Source organism: Sus scrofa, chromosome 4 (genome assembly GCF_054392235.1).
Source record: "Sus scrofa isolate SSC_HxYL_T2T_F1_AM1 chromosome 4, Sscrofa_HxYL_maternal_Yorkshire_Landrace_v2.0, whole genome shotgun sequence".
Taxonomy (NCBI): Eukaryota; Metazoa; Chordata; class Mammalia; order Artiodactyla; family Suidae; genus Sus; species Sus scrofa.
Window position 1 is genome coordinate 89,493,558 of NC_139386.1, and position 9,473 is coordinate 89,503,030.

Sequence of the window (9,473 nt, forward strand, 5' to 3'; positions counted from 1 at the left end):
TGAAATTTTATGGCTTATTTTATGTTCAACTTCTTGATACATGTTATATCTTTGAGGCACCAAAATATGGGAATGAGGCAGGAATCTAGCTTCCCCCTGCTAACAATTTTTTCTGTGGATCCATGATTTTCCAACTTTTTTTTTTCTTTTTGCTTTTCAGAGCCCCACCCTCGGCATAGAGAAGTTCCCAGGCTAGGAGCTACAGCTGCCGGCCTACACCACAGCCACAGCAAGGCAGGATCTGAGCCGTGTCTGTGACCTACACCACAGCTCAGGCAATGCCGGATCTCTGACCCACTGAGAGAAGCCAGGGTTTGAACCCACATCCTCATGGATACAAGCTGGATTCATTTCCACTGCACCACCAGGGGAACGCCCCCAACATGGTTGAAATGCCAGCTTCACCATGAAATAAAATGCTGTATGTATTGGGGTCTATTTTCGGATTCTCCATTTTGTTTCACAGATGTCTATTTTTTCTCCAGGATAAAAACCACTTTAAAATTTTGCTCACTGCCTAGGTTTTACTCAGCAAAATCATTAAAAAAAATCTTAACCCAAAAATCAAAGCCATACATAGATACACAGGCACAAAGAACACGGGCACTTCAAGCATATCTGAGCAGAGTTCTGTGAAGGACGAAGGATGAATGTGTAGCCATCTCCCACAGAGTTTAATGGGCTACGGCTTCCAGGGGTACAAAGGTATTGTGGATCCTTGAATAGGAAAAAAATGCTCTGTACACACTGCAAGCTTGGCAAGCAATAGATATTAGGGCCAGTATCTTGGGGCAAAGTCTGATTTCATTCCAAATTAACAAGGTACCTACTAGCTAATTGGTTACCTTTTTTTTCAATTGTAGTTGATTTACAATATTGTGTTAATTTCAGGTATACAGCACAGCGATTCAGCATTTTTGCTGATTATATTTCATTGCAAGTTATTACAAGATAAGGAATATAATTTCCTGTGCTATACAGTATATCTTTGTTCCTTATCTATTTTATATACAGTAGTCTGTATTTGCTAATCCCATACCCCTAATTTTGTCCCTCTCCACTCCCCTTTGGTAACCACAAGATTGTATGTCTATGAATCTGTTTCTGTTTAGCATATACATTGATTTATATTATTTATATTATTTATAATTATATTAAATCACTTATATGCTATAAGTGATTTTTTTTTTTTTAAAAGGCCATACCCGAAGCATATGGAGGTTCCCGCACTAGGGGTCGAATCAGAGCTGCAGCTGCTGGCCTACACCACAGTCACAGCAACATCAGATCTGAGCTGCATCTGCAATCTACACTGCAGCTTGCAGCAACTCCGGATTCTTAACCCACGGAGTGAGACCAGGGATCGAACTTGCATCCTCACGAGGCACTATGTTGGGTCCTTAACCCATTGAGGCACAACAGGAATTCCATGGTTATTCTTTACTTAATCAACCTGCAGTTGTCTAGTTTTCAGTGGCTATAGAAAGGAGGTGGAGCAGTGACCTCCTTCAGATAGAAATGGGAACAGGTGTAGTAAAACTTTGCCATCTTGCAACATCAAGAAATGGCTCAATGCTCTGTAAATATAAAGGCTTTCAAATAACACAACATACTTCATTTCTATTATTTTGAATGGATAGCTCTCCCAAATACATCACTACCATGCTTATCTTATTTCTAAAAATTACATTAATGGAGTTCCTGCTGTGGTGCAGGAATCTGATGCAGTGGCTTGGGTTGCTGTAGAGTCACAGGTTCAATCCCCAGCCCAACAGTGAGTTAAAAGATCTGGCATTGCTGGAGTTCCCATCATGGTGCAGTGGAAACGAATCCGACTAGGATCCATGAGGATGCAGGTTTGGTCCCTGGTGTCACTCAGCAGGTTAAGGATCTAGTGTTACTGCGACCTGTGGTGTAGGTCGGAGATTCAGCTCAGATCTGGCGTTGCTGTGGTTGTGGTGTAGGCCAGCAGCCACAGCTCTGATTTGACCCCTAGTTTGGGAACCTCCGTATGCCACCGGCACAGCCCTAAAAAAGCAAAAAAAAAAAAAAAAAAAAAAAAAAAAAAAAAAAAAAAAATGGGATTGCTTCAGCTGTGGCATAGGTCACAGCTGTGGCTTGCATTCAATTCCTGGCCCAGAAATGTCCATATGCAGCAGGTTTGGCCATAGAAAAAATTTCATTAATATAATTTGGGCAGAATTGTTAAATAAATTATTTACTACAGAAAAGCAACAGTTTCCAGCCCCACCTAATCCTGCTGCCCTGGAGCAAATACCTTTGAACTCTTTCTACAATTGAGGTTTCTGGTAGTTGCTTCTTTACCTCTACATATCATGTGTATGCTCTTTTTTTCTTTTTTTTCTTTTGTCTTTTTAGGACTGCACCCTTGGCATATGGAGGTTCCCAGGCTAGGGATCTAATCAGAGCTGTAGCCACCGGCCTACACCACAGCCACAGCAACGCCAGACCCGAGCAGCATCTGCAACCTAGACCACAGCTCAAGGCAATGCCGGATCCCCAACCCACTGACTGAGGCCAGGGATCGAACCTGTGTCCTCCTGGATACTAGTCAGATTTGTTTCCACTGAGCCATGATGGGAACTCCTGCTACTTCTTGATATATTGGTTTTAGACACTGCCTCTTGACTATGCCAGGTGACTTTCATCGCCCTGTCCCTATCTTGTACAGTTAAATAACCATCCTCTATGCCTCCAAGATCACCTGCCACTGACTCTTATTTCTTTTCCCACCATCTAAAGGCAGTATCTCTTGACCCCACCCCCACATCGCTGACCTTTACATTTCCACTTTGCCCTCCCTCTTCTTCCCTCTCTTCTGCTTCTCTACATCTTTCAGCTGTTTTTACTTTTACATAATCAAGGTAGGTAACACCTGCCCTCTGTTCTGAAAGCATGGTTAACTCTCCAACGACTTGTTAATCGTTTGAGCCTAAAGGTTGAAAGCCAAATAATCAGTGTTACCACTTGGATGGCTTTGTGATATTGTTCATCACATAACCATGTGTTGTATTGTTTTCCTTTCCTTTTTTTTATTTCATGTCTGATGTTATGATCTCTATGCCACTAAGTGGAGAACACTGGCGATGGTCAAGTCCAATGGAGTTGACTCTTCTTAAATATGGGCATAACGAACCTGACGTAACCTTCCTTAGTGTGAAAGAGATGTTAACTGTACATCAAAACTCATTCTTCACTTTTTTTTTTTTTTTTTTTTTTCAGGGCTGCACTTGAGGCACATGGAGGTTCCCCAGGCTAGAGGTCTAATCAGAGCTGTAGTTGCCAGCCTACGCCACAGCCACACCAGATCCGAGCCTCGTCTGAGACCTACATTCCAGCTCATGGCAATGCCAGATACTTAACCCACTGTGCGAGGCCAGGGATGGAACCAGCAACCTCATGTTTCCTAGTCAGATTCTGCTGCCCCACAGACAGGAACTCCCACTCTTCACTTTTATTACTCCATGTCTTTAGCAGCTCAGTCTACTAAAACAAAATACCATGGATTGAATGGCTTAAGCAGCAGACATTTATTTCTCACAATTCTGGATGCTAGAAGTCTGAGCTCAAGGAGCCACATTTCTGATTATTGGTGAGGTTTCTCTTCCCGGCTGCCTTCTAATTGTGTTCTTTCAAGGCAGATAAAGAGGGGTGTGGGGCAGGGGAGAGAAGGGAGAGGAAAGGAGAGGAGAGGGGATCGCCCACTCTGGTCTCTTCCTCTTTAATTAAGAACCTTATGGGAGTTCCTGCAGTGGTGCAGCAGAAACGAATCTGATAAGGAACCTTGAGGTTGTGGGTTTGATCCTGGCCTCGGGGCTGCGGCCCTAAAAAAGACAATAAATAAAATAAATAATAATAAATAAGAACCTTATAAGTCCCTATAGATACTGATTCCCATCATGGGTGCTCCACCCTTATGACCTCATCTACACCTAATTACCTTCCTAAAGCCCTACCTCTAAATACCATTGCAGTGGGGATTAGGGTGTGAAAATATGGATATTGCAGGGGACGCAAACTTTTTTTTTTTTTTTTTTTTTTTTTTTAAGGGCCACATGGGCATAAGGAGGCTCCCGGGCAAGGGGTTGAATTACAGCTGCAGCTGCCTGCCTACACCACAGCCACCCCAACACGGGATCCGAGCCTCGCCAGCAACCAATACCACAGCTCACAGCAACACTGGATCCTTTACCTGCTGAATGACACCAGGCATGGAACCCACATCCTCATCAACCCCAGTCAGGTTCACTAACCGCTGAGCCACGAAAGGAACTCCAGGACACAAACATTCAGTCCATAACACTCCATTAGACCGCATTTCCCATCTTTCCTTATAGGTGGTGTGTCCATGTGACTAAGTTATATCTTTGTTGAAAGACAGAGTCCACCACTGGCCCCAAGCATCCCTGCATGTTTTTGGCGAGTGCACCTGACTGGTCCACTTTGTAGGTCAAGGTGACTGGCTCTTTTCTTCCCTATCGCTGTGATGATCCCTCACACAGGCTCAGATTACATCCCTCAGAGTCTCAGAGAATTCTTTCACCCATCCAGATATGTTAGGATGACGTTAGGATTGAAAACACTTACCCAGATGTCCACTGTCTCTGCCAGAAGTCCAATCTCCTGAGATCATGCACGGGAATCCTAAAGCTGTTACAGATGCTTAATAAGCCTTCTACCCCGTCTAAGCATCAGGGGTGCCAAGGTGGAAGCTTCAGGATCCCAGGTGGCAAGACAGTTCTCTCCTGGGAGCGGGAGATTTTTCTCCATTGAACACGTAGTTTTCAGCAAGTAGCTCTATCTCTGCCTCTCATGCCTTGACTGTCATGCTACTTCATGAGTCCTGGCTTTCCATGACATTGCTCCCTGGGGCTTAGCCGTGCTGGTCGTAGGGCCTTCCATCCAGCCATGGTCAGCTCACGGGTCCTCGGTGCCTCCCTGATACTCTGCTGGGTGCTCCATGGCTCTGGGGCCTTCCCTGGCTCCTGCATCTCTCTCCTCCTCATTGCTGGTTCCCTTGCTCCTTGCTTCATTGGTGAGCCTTCTTCCACAGCAGCCACTCAGCAGCTCAGGCTTCTGGCTGCAGCTGTTTCTCTAACTCTGTCCCTAAGGCTCTGCACTTGGCCTTAAGATTGGTTTTAGACATGCCGAGGTCCTCCTGGTGCTCAGAGCTGGGTAGTGATCTCATCATGACTGTGAGTATGACATGTGACAGTGAGCAGAATCCCAGGTGATACTGGTGACAGGGGACTGTAGGTCAATCTCGTGGAAACACCTGTGGAAAGGAGCGAGGTGGATTGTTGTGAGAACACAGCCTAATGGGCAGATAATGATTGATCATAGGAAGCTGCTGTGTGAATGTGGTGCGATCCTAAGTGGAAAGCAGGAGGGACAGGAGTGGGGTGCACAAGGGGAGCTCCCAGGACACATCCCCTTTTAGGGTCTGGCATGTCCACCATAAAGGTCATGGTGATTCATTCCCAGAAGTAGGGAAGGGTCCTAAGAAGCTGGTGCTGTCCTAAGGCCACAGGGGGGCCAACACCTCCCCTCAGGGGCTAACACTTTGGGAGTGCAAGTGTGGACTTAGCAGCTTTCCCCTGATCTGTGAACCTCCAATTCGCTCTCCAAACTTTCTTATCCCTCAGGTGGCAGAAGCCCAAGGGTTGCAAAACCAGTTTCCAGGAACCTCCTTCCCATGCCAGCTTCAAAACCTGGGAGTGGTTACTAAGTAAAAACAAACGTGACATTTACTGCCTCTGCAGAGGAAAGTGGTGACTGGAGGACAGAAAGGGAAGGAGAGACTTTATGCTTTTGAACTTGATTTCTACACCTCTCCTACCTACCCATAAATATAATTTTATTTAAAAATACACCAAAGAATTACGAGATTTTTTTAAATGTCAGTTGGATCCAAAAGGAGAGATAGTGTAGCACTAAGGAGGAGCTGAAATAAAAACTTGGAGTTGGAGTTGGGGTGCCCTGCAGGATTATCAGGGGGAACCAGTGTCTGCAGGTACATGCATGCCCTGGGGTGAAAACCAAACAAATGAAAGAAACTCACACGATTTCACACGGATGTTGCAGGTCCCCAGGACTCTTCCTCTGAGAGCAGACTTTCAAGCTGGAAGCTCTTCTCACCCAGCAGCGGCAGCTCCTAAAGTAGGTTTCATCACTGAACAATTTCACACCGATGTAGCTCTTTTTCAAGATGAATGGCCTGCAGCCCTGCAGGTCCATACTGGTCTGAAGGCAATCCGGGCTCTGGTAGCTGCTCCTTTGCTCCTGATCTCAATTTAGCAATCATGTAAGTAATCAAGACCAATGAAGGCCAATCCATGAAAACAACCAGGGCTGTTTTCCAATTACTTTTGACCACTTTCTCACGGTGAGATATAGATGTTACACTGCAAACTAGTATACATGTCATGGAATTTCACACACACACACAAAATAAATTTTCATAAAATAATACTTCCTTTAATTACATGAGATAGCCTCAGTTTTCTGTTCTTTCCAGTTTGTTTTGTTTGCTTTTGATTAAGGAAAGTAAATCACACCCACTTTCAGATGTGAATTAGTGAATTAAATTGGTTTCAGATGAAATCGGCACATAGGGATATCTCACTCAAAGAATGAAAAACTTTCCTGAGTTTCAGTGATTTTGGAAATGTTGCCCATAGTGAATATTATTACAACTGTATTTTAATCATATGCATGCAATTTATTTAGAGTATGTTATCTGATGAAATCAGTTTTAAAAAGTCAAATAAAACTGCATCCCTTTTGAAATTACAAAGGATCTTTTTGTTTTTTTAAATGAACTTACTCACATGGAAGTTTCTAGGCCAGGGATTGATTTGGAACCACAGCTGCGGCAGATCCTTTAACCCACTTCCAGAGATCAAACCCATGCCTCTGCAGCGACCCAAGGCACTGCAGTCAGATTGTCTCTCTCTCTTTTTTTTTTTTTGGCTTTATAGGGCTGCACCTGCAGCACCTGGAATTTCCCAGGCTAGGGGCTAAATCAGAGTTTGCAGCTGCTGGCCTATGCCACAGTGACAGCCACGACAGATCTGAACCACATCTGCAGCCTACAACCACAGCTCATGGCAATGTTGGATCCTTAACCTAATAAGCAGGGCCAGGGATCAAACCCGAGTTATCATGGATACTAGTAGAGTTCATTACTGCTGAGCCACAACGGGGACTCTGCAGTTGGAACCTTAATGCACCATACCATGGTGAACTCCTACAAAGAATCTATTTAGTGGAGTGATTTGGGGATGGCATTTGGCCTTGAAAATATGATAGTACCATTATTTTTTATTATGAGTTACATATTTAAACTAGTAGTGAAAACGCTGAGTAGTGTGAAAATGAATATGTTTTAGAAATATATAAAGCAAAGTTACTTTACACAATAAAATATTAACAACTAAGAAGAATTTTTGTAGCACCTATTACCCAGATAATGATACAGAGAGAAGTTCATTAGGCGTTCCTTCTGTGGCTCAGCAGGTTAAGGACCTGACGTTGTTTCTGTGAGGATGAGGGTATGATCCCTGGGCTTGCTCAGTGGGTTAAGGATCTGGGGGCTTGTAGCATAGGTTGCAGATGTGGCTCAGATCCAGTGTTGCTGTGATTGTAGCAGCTCCTATTAGACTCCTAGCCCAGGAACTTCTATATGCCATGGGTGTGGCCATTAAAAAAAAGGCAATAAATCACTATCCATTATAAAATCAAGGTGAAATGTCGCAAATATTCAAATTATTTTCTAAGATTGAGCTTTAAGTCATAACTAAACCATTCAATCCCTTTTTCCTTTCCCAAAATTTTTATTTTTAGGTCTAGTTCAACCCCTACATATATCTGTTAGTACTTAAAAATTTGGTACCCAATACTTATTACAATACTTTTCCATCCTATAATTTTGTAGAATAGATCCTACTTCTAGTTGAAATAGCTGAAAGGAAATGAGCAATTATGGATGAAGTCATTTAGGCTGATACAGTAAAAATAAATAACTAGATCAATCAATCTCACGTATTTATTTGGGTGTTTCTCATATATCTACTCTACCTTGGTACCACTACTTCTTTCATTCTACCTATAACTAAGTGCATATTCTCCAGCATATATTATGCCATAAAAATAATTTAGGGGTGTGGAGTAGAATGTATTTATATACTTTTGTGAAATACTCTGTCCCTATGCACTGAGATGTGGAGAGGACAGTCATGGCAGAGCCTGTAGGGCGCCATGTTGGGATACAGGAGAGACCTCCCAGGTTGCCTCCTCTTAGAGGAAGGAATGATACCAAAGGCTTTGGAGGGGAGACCGCATCCAGTAGGTCAGATTAATGGCATGCACTCTCCGTGGTTGATTGATTACTACCCCTCTTTTAAAATAATCAGTTTATTGATATATAACTTATATATAGCAAATTGCCCCCATTCAAAGCATGCATCTCCATGAAGTTTGACAAATGTAAACAGTTGTGTAACCACCACCCAATGAAGGTATAGAACATTTTAATCATCCAAAAATTCGCTTGTGCCCCTTTGCACAAGATGGGTCCATCTCCCACTATGCTCCTGACCCTAGGCAACCTCCAGTCTGCTTTTGCTTTCCTTTAATTATCCCTGTGAAATGTGACAATTGATCCCTAGTGAATCAAGAGAGAACTGTTGGGCTAGGGTGAGAAAGGAGAGCTGTGTGTTGATGAGGCCAGTCTGTGGGGGGAGGGCAGTGTTAACTTGTGAGAGATGCCCAAGGAAAGTGAACCCTGAAGGACTGGAGTTGGTGAGGGGCTATCTGAGCCTTCCTAAGTGGAGACATGCCATCCCTTGGAAGTCTTGGAAAATTGCCAAGATCTGTGGTCTTTTTAGGCTATGGATGTTTGATTGAGGGTGGAGGACTGGCCCTGATGGAGTAGATAGATATATTGGAGACACTCTTTTAGGAGAGCCTAGTTCCAAATGGGTAAGGGGTTAGGGTCAGGAATTTGACCAGAAATTCTGAACCCTGCTGAGGCCCCAGTGGGCCATAAGCCTGAGCTTCTTTAAGTTATGACTGTATTGGAACTTAGACCATATTAATGAGCCAAATCTAGGTGGGGGCCAACAGCTGGAGTCCAAGAAAAGGTATAGGGCTGAAACAAGTAAGCATTCATGCAATAAGAACTGGGAAGGTATAGACAGCCATGGAATTCAGGAGAGTGGTTGGTAAGGCTGCATAGGCAGTATGGAACATGGAAGCCAATGGAACATGGAAGAATGTGTACAGTAGTTTTTAATCAAGTCATCTAAACCATAAGAGGGGGAGTTAGTCTTGCCAAATAGTCAATGTAACTCTAGTGGTAGGAGGAGGCATTCAGAACTTAAATCAAGACTTACTGGAAAAAACCACATCACTGCTCACAATGAATATATGGTCGATATAGCAGAAGCTGT

General features: G+C 43.6%; 1 long non-coding RNA gene across 1 annotated transcript; it reads right to left on the bottom strand.

Annotated features, from left to right (window-relative positions):
- Positions 1-3,047: 3,047 nt before the first annotated feature.
- LOC110260463 (uncharacterized) lies at positions 3,048-6,155 on the bottom strand. The gene is made up of 3 exons (XR_014843947.1): positions 6,085-6,155; positions 4,609-5,296; positions 3,048-3,845 (listed from the first exon to the last, which is right to left on the bottom strand). It is a non-coding gene; the product is annotated as an uncharacterized LOC110260463 (long non-coding RNA).
- Between the last annotated feature and the right edge of the window lie 3,318 nt (positions 6,156-9,473).